Source organism: Martes martes (assembly GCF_963455335.1).
Source record: "Martes martes genome assembly, chromosome: 8".
NCBI classification, from domain to species: Eukaryota; Metazoa; Chordata; class Mammalia; order Carnivora; family Mustelidae; genus Martes; species Martes martes.
The window spans coordinates 62,055,593-62,067,791 of record NC_137895.1 but is presented as its reverse complement, the minus strand read 5'-3'; positions in this window follow the sequence as shown (position 1 = coordinate 62,067,791).

Sequence of the window (12,199 nt, the reverse complement as noted above, 5' to 3'; positions counted from 1 at the left end):
CCAGTTTTTAACCTTAGAAAATTTCCTGCAAGGATAGTAATGTAAGGTCCATACAGGGATGGAATGATCTGTGTTAAATTACTGACCAGTTGCTTCATTAATTATTAAAGAAAAAAAATTATACTGAATCCCACAAAATATAATGTAAGCCAGAAGAGAATTATTAGTTCTAAATGTTCAGTTCCTAGGGAAATGATATAGATATTCTTTTTTCTAGTATTCCTACTCAGCAAAGTTATGAAGCTTTATCATGAACCTTACAAAGATTGCTACACGGGGTGCCTGGGTGGCTCAGTCAGTTGAGCACCCAACTCTTGATTTAGGCTCAGGTGACAACCTTGGGATTTGGGGATTAAGCCCCATATTGGGCTCCTTGCTCAGTGCAGAGTCTGCTTGGGATTCTCTCTCTCCCTCTCCCTTGCCCCTTTCCCTGCACTCTTTCTCTCTCTAAAATAAATAAATCTTTAAAAAAAAAGAAGATTGCCACATTAAATCACTATTCTAGTGATTTAAGACAAATGGCACCAGCAACCTATTCTCCAGTCCCTTATCCAGTAGAAATTACAATCAATTATTTAAAATGGCTAAAAATGGTTATTAATGGTCTTCCAATTTCCACATTATGAAGATCCAGAAAGGACTAGAAAATTTTTAACTGAGTTTTCATCTAGAAAATGTAATCTGTGTCATTAATAAACAAAATAAGAGAAGAGTGATTCTCACCTCCAATGAATCTCTTGAAATTGATCTGGGAAGATGCATGTGTGTGTTTCATTAGAAGGGCAGTGGCTCACAAAAGACAAAATCTTATCACACCACCTGAACTCCTTTGAGTGACAAGGCAAGAGTCTTAAGGATCTTTTAAACTAAAACGAATAGATCTAAAACTAATAGAAATCCACTCAAATCAGCTCAAGGGAAAGGAGAATTTAGGAGAAAGATTCAAGGGTATCTGAAGAGTACCCAAATGAAGAAATATATTTACATTTTGATTAAAAATGAAAAACTCTTAAGGCAGTTTTCCATCCTTCCTGCAACTTCTCTACTTCTCTTTTAGACTATCTTCTACAATGCAGTTATTTTTGGTTTTTCCATCACAACAGCCTTCAAGTTGTGACATTCAAGGTTGAATGTCCATTGCTGTCTAATTCAGTCTCTGGGGCTCTGAGTTTAATTGACCAAGAGAATGAATCTGGTTGTCTTAGCTGCATCACATTTCACTGTGGCCCCATCATGTGTGGCCAGGAATGAGGGCTGGGTTGGGGGGGGGGCGGGCGGGGGGAATCACCTGGTATGCAAAGGCCACAAGGCTGGGTGGGGCTGGGATAACTGAAGAAACTATTTCCTGTATTGCCCTACCAACCAAGCAATCTTTTATAGGCAATCTGTATCAGTAAAAAAACTTGTTCAATTTAGAGAAAATTAATTTCTACAGATTATATAAATATGCTCTATACCCAAGATGCTAGTGATCATAGTAATATTGATATGAAAGTATCCTTCCTAATACAATAAAGACAACATGTAACTGTTATAACATTATAGCGCTTTTTAAAAGGTTTTATTTATTTATTTTAGAGAGAGAGTATGAGAGAGTATGAGAGAGGGATGAGGGGCAGAGGGAGAAGCAGACTCCCCGCTGAGCAGGGAGTCAGATGCAGGGCTCGATTCTGGGACTTGGGGATCATGACCTGAGCTGAAGGCAGGCACTTAGCCCATTGAGCCACCCAGGCACCCCCATTATAGCATTTTTAATTAGCTGAGTATAGAAGAACATACCTGAAACTCAGGCATGGATTTAATAATTATATTTGGAAATTCAGTATCTCACAATGGAAAGGAAAAGTCCACATTGGAAAAATTCTCTTCTAAACTACCATTAGTGTTTTTCATTAGATTTTAATTAGTAGTTGTGTGCAAATCACAAACAGGCTTATCTCCTAAAACTCTGTAAAGTCAGCATAAAAAATATCAGTTCACAAGCTAAAAAAAAAATCATCAGAGTGTTTACAGTATTATATAAAATAATAATACTTTCCATTTATAGCTGCTGGGCTGGGCACTTTCCATACATACTCTCATGTACCAAAGCAATTCTTACATTTAAGTGTATTTTTTTAAAACATTTTACAAATGAGGAATCTGAGGTTCGGGAATATTGTATTTTGTTCAAGTTACCTAGTGTAGTTGTAGCAGGATTCTCTAATAATAATCAGGCAATCTTTCTACTGACCCAAAAGCATCTTTGCAAAAATTAGATGATGCTGACACTGTCTCAAGACAATGTACTAACATCTGCTAGAAAAATGCCATTATAAATATAGAACTCCATAATGACCAAAATGTGAACAGTGCCCCCCCCAGAATTATGCAGTGACTATTTATGCCAGCCTGTTAATCAAAATAGTAAGGATGCTATTAGTCAATCCTCCCCTCTACATGGCATACCATTCATTAATGCTCCAGCCCTCCCCACTGCTCTCATTTGCCCCTACCCCATTACATAGGTAAACGATCAAACTCTGAAAGTGTTTTAGCTCATTTGTTTCATTAATACATCCCAGTGATAAAAGACTTTAAAAGGAGTGTTAAACCACAGTTTCAATAAATCTCTACATATAATTCAATCGGTAAAACATTATGTAGCTCAAGAAATGCACAGTTTATGACCCACTGTCCCTCTGTGACCTCCTTTATTTAAAGAAAATCTTAGTTATACAGCTAACAAAGGAAATCACTACACAAACATCAACAGGGCCTCCTCTGCTGTCCCTTTATGTTGACGTGAAAAGGGATATCATTTCAGGTGACCTGTTTAGAAGACTTAAATACATACATCAGCTGTGCTTTCCTTCATTTAGTTATTTCTTCCATGGGAAGAGCGAAGCAGGTGTGGTTGGCCTCCCTGAAGGCAAGGGAGAAGATGTGGAACCAGCTAGGTTTCGTATCTTGGCTTTAAACTGAAAGGAGTCTCAAGTTTTAGCTTTGGTGCAGTAGCAAATTTGTGCAAGGGGAACAGCATGAGGCTTAGAATAGCGACATTGAAATACATCTTTTGTAGATGTTTTTTCCAACAGCCGTACTCACATATTTCTAAGATTCACATAGCTACCAACCTTAGATATTATTCCTATGGGAGTGAGGAACACAGGACCCAGGGGAAGCTAAAATAACTCTACTTACATTCACTTTATAACTACTCCTACTCCTAAGGTAACTTGCAACCCCTTGGAAAGGCTTTATATATACACGTATGTCTATGCACATCTTCCTAGGAGATTCACTTATGGATAGTAGTTGCGTGGACTTGAGATGAGAACCAAAGTGTAAGTGTTAAATAGATGAAGGAGGTGAGGATTCTTCGAGGCACAACATCTCATTCTCATACAGAAGGCCATGATCCACAGTATTAACTCATCCTGATGGCATCAGGACAGACTCAACGGAAAGAAACTTGGAATAGGCCTCCAGAGCCTCTAAGAAGAGAACCTGCATGGAGGTAGACCGGAGCAGTAGCTTGCTTAAGCCAAAAACATTTTCCTGCTGCCAAATGCCATCTGACCACTTCCATCAGATTCATGAGGCCTAAAATAAACATACGCGGAGCTTTAAAAAATAAAATCAGGGGCAAATCCACCTAGGGAATACCCCAGGAATGTGCCTAACTAGATCATGACCATTTTCTTCTATGGACTGCTAGCCTCTCATTAGCACTCCTTAGTGGTAAGAATAATTCAGGGAATAAGTAGCAAATTTAAACAGAGAAATAATTACTGTATAGATTGATACTCTTTACTATTTCAAGGTTTCAGAAAAAGATTCCATTATATATGCTCCTTCCTTAATCACGTTTTAAAACTTGAACAGGTGATTGAAGATGGTTTATGTTGAAGCAGCCAAAGGACTCACTTCAAATGATTAAAAAAGTAAAAACAGTAGCTTCTCAGAGGACATGCTTTATGATAAGTCTCCTTCAAAATATCAACGACATTAAAATATTGAAGAGACCAACTAAGTGGATAATTATTTCATTACCATTATCTTTTATCTGATAGGTGAATTATTTGTTAAAATTTACTATGTTGTGTTCTTCAGTTCATTTTGCCAAATTTTGGACTAAGACATGAATATTTCTATTTGGCTATAAATAGAAATATTACATATTATAATAAAATTATATTTCCTTGAACGATAAATCCTCATTTCTTCTCAATGTTCTGGTATTCCTAAGCAAATCTTATATAACTAATTCTCTTCTACTGCTTTCTGGCTAGTCTTCCATACATGGAATCTCACTAATTTTATCTCCAGAGACGCCTGCTGGCAACCCTTCAAAATTGTATTGGCAGCCTCTCTTGGTAGGGCACCAGGTTCTTTCCCTATTGTCCACATTTGCATGTTTGTTTAGATCATGACCTTGGTAGAGGAAGTTTGCTCACTGGAAGTGATGAGGTAAAGATCCCCTCCCCCCAATTTCTCTATCATACATTCTTAAAAAAGATTCTCTTAGTCTAAGAAAGTCCTCCTTTTAAATGAAAAAAAAAAAAAAAAGATACAGAAAGGCGATTTGAAAGTTTCTTATAAAGTTACACATACACTTACAATTTCACTTCAGAAAAATGGAAACACATGTCCATGCAAAGACCTGCATACAAGTGTTCACAGCAGTTTTATTCATAACAGATACAAACTGGAAACAACCCAAAAGTCTATTAACAGGCAAATATCCACAGAATAGAATACTACTCAGCAATAACAAGAACCAAACTACTACTGATACATGTAACAACACAGATGAATCTCCAAAAAGTTGAGTGAAAGAAGCTAGACACAAAAGACTGCAGTCAATATGTTTCCATTTACATAACCACCAACAAAAGACAAAACCACAGCGTCAGAAAGTAGATCATTGGTTCCAAGGGACAGAGGAGGGAGAGGAGACTGACTGCAAAAGGGCATGAAGGAACTTTTTGGGGCAATATAAATGTACCCTATCTTATTTTGGTGGTCAGTATACTTGTTAACTCTCACTGATGAATTTTATTACATATAAATTAGAGCACAACTCTCATTAATGAATTTTATCACATGTATAGTGCAGTAAAGATGATTATAAAGAAGAAATACACAAATGCAACAATTTAGATCAGTGACCCTTAAAATATATTGTATCACAGTATTTAATGAAAGCTATTGACTTGGTTTCACAAAATTAAGAGAGAAAGATCATAAAGAAGTTTTATAAACTCACTAGTAGCATCCATTGGCTCCAAGCTAAAACACTTTTCTTCAGAGGATAAGTTAAGATAGCCTGATGAATTTTCAATAATCAGTTTCCTTACCTCAACATCTAACCAAAAATCAATTGCATGGAGTACAGGGGAGTTTGAGGGACAAGAAGTAATTGCCCTGCTTCGCCTGAGGAAAGGTATTTAAAAGGAATTTTGAGAATGTTGAAAATAAATATCACTCATTTACAATTTTTCCAAGACCCCAAGTTTGGCAACCATCGCCATTCCACTGAGAATCACCTCACATGCCATCACCGACACAAATAACCAAGGCTTGTGAATGCCCTTGATACCAATAAGATATAGTAAAATAGAATTGTTCAGTGATGGAAGCTAATAGTTTTGCATTCAACTTATGTGGAATATTTACGGCCAATGTCTCCTTTTATCTTGTATGAAAGATAGTTGATAGAGGCCCTGTCCTTTAGAGTTCTAAAAGCTCATACATTTTATTCTAATCATTTCATAAGGAGTAGTTCTTCAATAAAAAAATTTTAAAATTGTCATTTAGATACTGATTTTTTAATTAGCTATCAATTTTCTATGTATCATTCCATATATAACTATTTTACAAAGAAAAATGGCTAAATTTAATTATCCCGTCAATTGTCCTTCTTCCCTTCCCATTAATTTCCTAAAATAAAATATTCCCACACTATTAGTCTTGAGTTCCCTGATTGTTACAGGGAAAAACTGATTTCTCTTAATTTCATTTCTTGCGTACTGCCAAGCACTGTAGTTTAAAGAAATAACAAAGGACACAATTGTTCTCCAAATTAATATTGATATTTTGGTAATAAGTGAAAATTATCACATTATACATCTTAAATATGTTACAGTAAAAAAAAGTAGTTTGGAATGGAAGAATTTTTGTAAGAGCCATGTCAAGTGTTTGAGCTCTCTATGAGTTAGATGACAAAAATCATATAGATCTATCAGTTAATAATACTTTGAGTAGGATCTCCATTTATTCGATGCTTATTTGTTTAATGGTTTTGGTGGAGGGCAGGACTGGGGCAAGCAAAGAGTTAGAAACTGCCACACCTTGCAAAAGGAGCTGCATGTACCTGTCACCAGAGTCATTTACACCCCAATAAGTCTAATACCCCTTTGTTCCTCAGTTGGGTTTTATACCCCAGGACAACACACTAATTGAGGATGTGTGAGTGGTATGCCTTTGTAAGGAAGGAGAAAGGAGGCTGTGAATGGGAAGGAGGTCAGAGGAAAAAGCTTGTACTCTGTCATGAAAGAACTCATAGGCTTTTTCACGAATTTCTGCAAAGAGTCCATTTGTAAGTTGAGAATGAGGATATTGATTACCTTTAAACTCCTTGTTAGCATAGCCCTTGGAAAAGCTTCTGCAGACTTCCAGGGGTACAGGGTAGTTACTGCCAAAAAAAACAGATACATAGATCAATGAAACAGAGTAGAGAGCCCAGAAATAAATCCACACAGATATGGTCAACAAATTTATGACAAAGGAGCCAAGAAGGGCAATCCCTTCAAAAAATGGTGTTGAGAAAACTGGACAGCCACGTACAAAAGAATACATTTAGACCACTATCCTAAAACATATATAAAAATTAACTCCAAATAGATTAAAAGCTTGAATAAAAGACCTGAAACCATAAAACCCCTTGTGGAAAACATAGGCAGTAAGCTTCAAGACACTGATCTTGGGGGTGATTGTTTAGATTTGATACTAAAAGCAAAGGCAACAAAGGTAAAAATAAACAAGTGGGATTACATCAAACCAAAAGGTTCCTGCATAGCAAATAAAGCCATTAATAAAATGAAAAGGCAACCTACTGAATGAGAGAAAATATTTGCAAATCATATATCCAATAAGGGGTTAGTATCCGAAATACATAAAGAATTCATACAGCTCAACAGCAAAGACAACAAAACTGATTTAAAAATGGTAGAGGAACTAAATACACAATTTTCCAAAGAAGACATACAGACAGCCAACAGGTATATGAAAATGTGCTCACTATCACTAATCATCAGAGAAATGCAAATCAAAGTCACAATGTGCTACCATCTCATACCTGTCAGAATAGGGCTATTATCAAAAAAGATAAGAAATAACAAGGGTTGGCAAGGATGTGGGGAAAGGAGAATCTTCGTATGCTGTGGTGGGAATGTAAACTGGTGCAGCTACTGTGGAAAATTGTATGGAGGTTCCTCAAAAAACTAAAAATAGGACTACCATACAATCCATCAATTTCACTTCTCTGTATTTCTCCAACTTGAAAAAATATCTGCACCCCATGTTCACTGCAGTATAATTTACAATAATTTACAATAGCCAAGACACAGAAGCATCCTAAGTGTCCACTGATGGATGAATAAATAAATACGTAAAGAAAATGTGATACACAAACACACACACATACAGTACAATACTATTTGGACATAAAAAAAGAAAGAAAAATCTTGCCATTTGCAAAAATCTGGATGGACCTGAAGGGCATTACACTAAGTGAAATAAGACAGAGAAAGACAAATACTGTATAATCTCACTTACATGTGGAACCTCTAAAATAAAATAATATATAAAATAAAGTAAAAACTGAACTCACAGATACAGAGAACAGACTGGTTGTTGTCAGAGACAGAAGTGGGGTGGGGTAGGGTTGGGAAAAGGGGTGAAGAGAGCCAAAAGGTACAAATTTCCAGCTATAAAATAAATAGGTTCTGGGGATATAATATACAGCCTGGTGATTATAGTTAGTAATACTATAACTGTACATTTGAAAGTTGCTAAAAGAGTAGACCTACTAGGTTTTTCACCCAAAGAATACAGAAATACTAATTTGAAGGGATCCATACACCCCTATGTTTATAGCAGCATTATCAATAACAGCCAAATTATGGAAAGAGCCAAAATATCCATCGACTAATGAATAAAGAAGATGTGATAAATACACACACATGTGATTTATATATATTATATATTTATATATTCCATTGCGTGTGTGTGTGTATATATACATATATATGTATGTGTATATATGTGTATATATGTGTATATATATGTATGTATGTATATATATATGTATGTGTATACATATATACAATGTGTGTGTATATATATGTGTGTGTATATATATGTATGTATACACACATATATATATGTGTGTGTATATATATATACATATATATGTATATATGTATGTGTATACATATATATGTGTATATATATGTATATATGTGTATATATATGTATACACATATATATGTGTATACATACATATATATACACACACACATTGTATATATGTGTATATGTGTATACATATATATACATATATATGTGTATATATACACATATATATGTGTATATATACACATATATACATATATATATACACACACACACACTCAATGGAATATTACTCAACTGTCAAAAAGAATGATATCTAGCCATTTGAAATGACTTGGATGGAGCTAGAGAGTATTACGCTAAGTGAAATAAGTCAGTCAGAGATAGACAAATACCTTGTGATTTTACTCATATGTGGAATTTAAGAAACAAAACAAATGATCACAGGGGAAAAAAAGAGAGACGCAAACTGTCAAGAAACAGATTCTTAACTCTAGAGGACATACTGATGGCTACCAGAGGGGAGGTGGGTGGGGGGATGGGTTAAATAGTTGATGGGGGTTAAGGAGGTCACTTGTTGGGATGAGCACTGGGTGACGTATGGAAGTGCTGAATCACTAAATTGTACAGCCGAAACTAATATTACACTATATGTTAACTAACTGGAAATTTAAATAAAAACCTGAAAAAAAAAAGAATATTAAGGGCAAGCCTAAGGTTTGGAACATGAACAACTGGAAAAAATGAGGTGCTATTTACTGAAATGATATAATCAGTTAACATTTGATTTGTAACAACCTCTCCAAAACTTGGTGGTTTAAAAGTGATTTGTTAGTTCACAACTCTGTGGGCTGGCAGTTCTGTATAGTCCATGGGGCCTCTCTGGAAACCTTGCTCAGGCTTACTCACACGGCAGTAGCTTTCCAAAACAGCAAGAGGAAAAGCTGTTAGGCCTTTCAGGGATTCATATCCAGAATGTGCATGATGTCACGTCCGCCACATTTTAGTTCAAAACAAAAGACAAGGACAGGTCAGATTAAAGGCGCTGGAGAAACAGGCTTCATCTCTTGGGGGAAGGAGTCGAACTAATCCATGGTCATTTTTAGTCTACCATAGAGAGGAAAGACAGCAACTGTCATCGATTCTAAGACTTTAGCTTGTAGAGAAAACTACGGTGCTTCAGTGGAAAACCATGTGATGCTTAGAGCGTACTCTTCCAGGCTATCTACTTCTGATTCTATGGGGGCTATTTTATAACCTTATAAACTGTAGCCAACTGATGGCAAGGCAAAATGATTCTTGTCTGTGGACATGCAAAGGAATTCTGTCCCCTACCGGCTCTATCAACTTCCCTCCCTCTCTGCCTCCATTTGCATATTAAAATGTTCCTAATCTATAAATAGTTCTGTTCTTTGAATTCTTTCATCCTTAAAATGTATTCTTAATTGTGGCAAAATGTACAGGAGATAAAAATTTGCCATCTGAATCATTTTCAAGTGTAGAGTTCAGTAATGTTAATAAGTACCTTCACACTGCTGTGAATCACCACCATCGGTCTCCAGAACTGTTTTCCTCTTGCAAAACTGAAACTCTGCACCCCTTAAACAAGAATGCCCTATTCCTCCCCCATCACTACCTCCAGCCCTGGCAACCACCCTCCCACCTTCTGTTGCTATGATTTACCTCATATAAGTGGAAGCACACAGCATTTGTCTTTCCATGACTGGTTTATTTCACTTGGCATAATTTCTTCAAGGTGCATCCATGTGGTAGCTGGTGTCAGGACCTCCTTCCTTTTTAAGGCTGAATAATAGTGCATTGTAGGTATATACCACATTTTGTTTATTCATTCATCCATCAAAGGATATTTGAGTTGCTTCTACATTTTGGCTATTATAATAATGCTGCTATAAAATATATGTACAGATATCTCCTCAACACTCTGATTTCAGTTCTTTTGGGAACAGACCCAGAAGTAGGATTGCTGGATCATATGGTAATTCTACTTTTAATTTCTTGAGGAATCACCTTACTATTTACATCCTTACCAACAGTGCACAGTGATTCCAATTTCCCTACATCCTCACCAACACTGGGTTTTCTTTTCTTTTGTCTTTTTTCATTTTTTCTTTCTTTCTTTCTTTTTTAATAGTAACCATCCTAATGGGTGTGAGGTGGTTGGATTCTTCTTTGACTGCTTATAGTAGCTTACCAATTCTTAAAATTAAATTAAAAATAAGTTAACTAAAACCTTTAATGTTTGTTCAGTTTGTAGGAGAATCACGCTTTTACTTTTTTTTTGAAAAATCACCTTTTCACAATACATAAAGTCAAACAAGACAAGTAGTATAAAACAAGTTTTCTAAAAGTGAGAGATGTTACAGCATGTTAGCAAATAGATATGCGACAAAGAAGGGAAATTTATGAGGCAAGAATCAGGCAGCGGCAGGAACAAAGTTCCTGAGTAGAGAATTGGATCTAGATAGCCATGGATAGAAGTATATACAATTTATTCCTTGTAACTGAAAGAAAAGTAAAATCTCGTATAAAACTAAGATGACCTTACTTGGATGAGGGAGCCTGTGGAAGAGATCTTCTGAATTCCTCTTTTCATTTTTTAATCTCTACTCCTTAGCTCAGAACTTAGTGCACAGTTGCTACCTAAATGTCTCTTGAGAGACTATAATAAAAACAATCCTACTCCCCAAGAAAGAATGTAATAGTGAAGACCCACCCTGCCAGACATAAGTACACTTAATATTTGCCAAGTTTAACTCAAAGCCTTTGTTAACAGACTCTTAAAATCCTTCTAAATTATTCGTGTAAATAATTTTACAAGCACAATCTCTTCCATGTCCCTATAGCAGCCCCCCTAGCATTCAAAGGTAAAAGAGCCTTGTGACAATGTCGACCTGTCTGCAACATGACGCCTCTTTGACTGATAGAAAACAGACAAACGAATGAGAGGAAGCTAAATAGGGATATTGTTTACCGGCTCCGATAATTTATTGTTGGCAAGCAGGTGAACCTATCTAAGAGATAGGGACTAGAGAAAACATTATGCTTGGTTTTAGATAAGTAGAAAATGGAGAACAGTGTTTAAAACAAAAAACAAACTTCACTGACTCCTACTTAGGGCTCCCGAGGCCTCCAAAGTTGAGCTCAGGGTGTATCCAGAGACTTGAAAAACGTAAAAAGCAGGGCTGGGACGAGCGCTAATTGAAGGTTGAAAGGCAATCTCACTGTGTGGGAGAAGATAGCTGTGTGTTCATTAGCATAAACAACACATTCCAAGGTTCCAAACTATGTAACTTCCCACATTGAGCATCTGACCCAGCGTCTGACCCCCAGCGCTGAGTGAGCTAGCCAGCATCTGGGAATAAAGTTAAAAGTCACAGAGATCCCGAAGGTAGAGGGGGAGAAAAAGCTTTGAAATTCTTTTTTCCATGTAGTTCAATTCAGCAAACATTCGTTGAAATCCCGGATTCAAAAACACTACAACAGGATGCAGATACAGAGGAAAATAGAGGGTTCTCTGCTGCCTGACAGAATTGTTGACTTTAATGTTAAACTTTTTAACTTTAAGAAAAAAGGACTTACTATTTAATCATGTTTTGTGGAAAAACAATACATAAACTTACTAAACACTGAAACCAAGAATTACAACTAATTCCAATTGCCTTTTAGTAATTGTGCCCTAAACTATGACCTATACCTCCTTCCATAACATGCTCCAGATCATTTTGTGATCCCAGACGGCTAAATCAGAATCTCAATCTGTTTCTATCAGTTTGCCTTT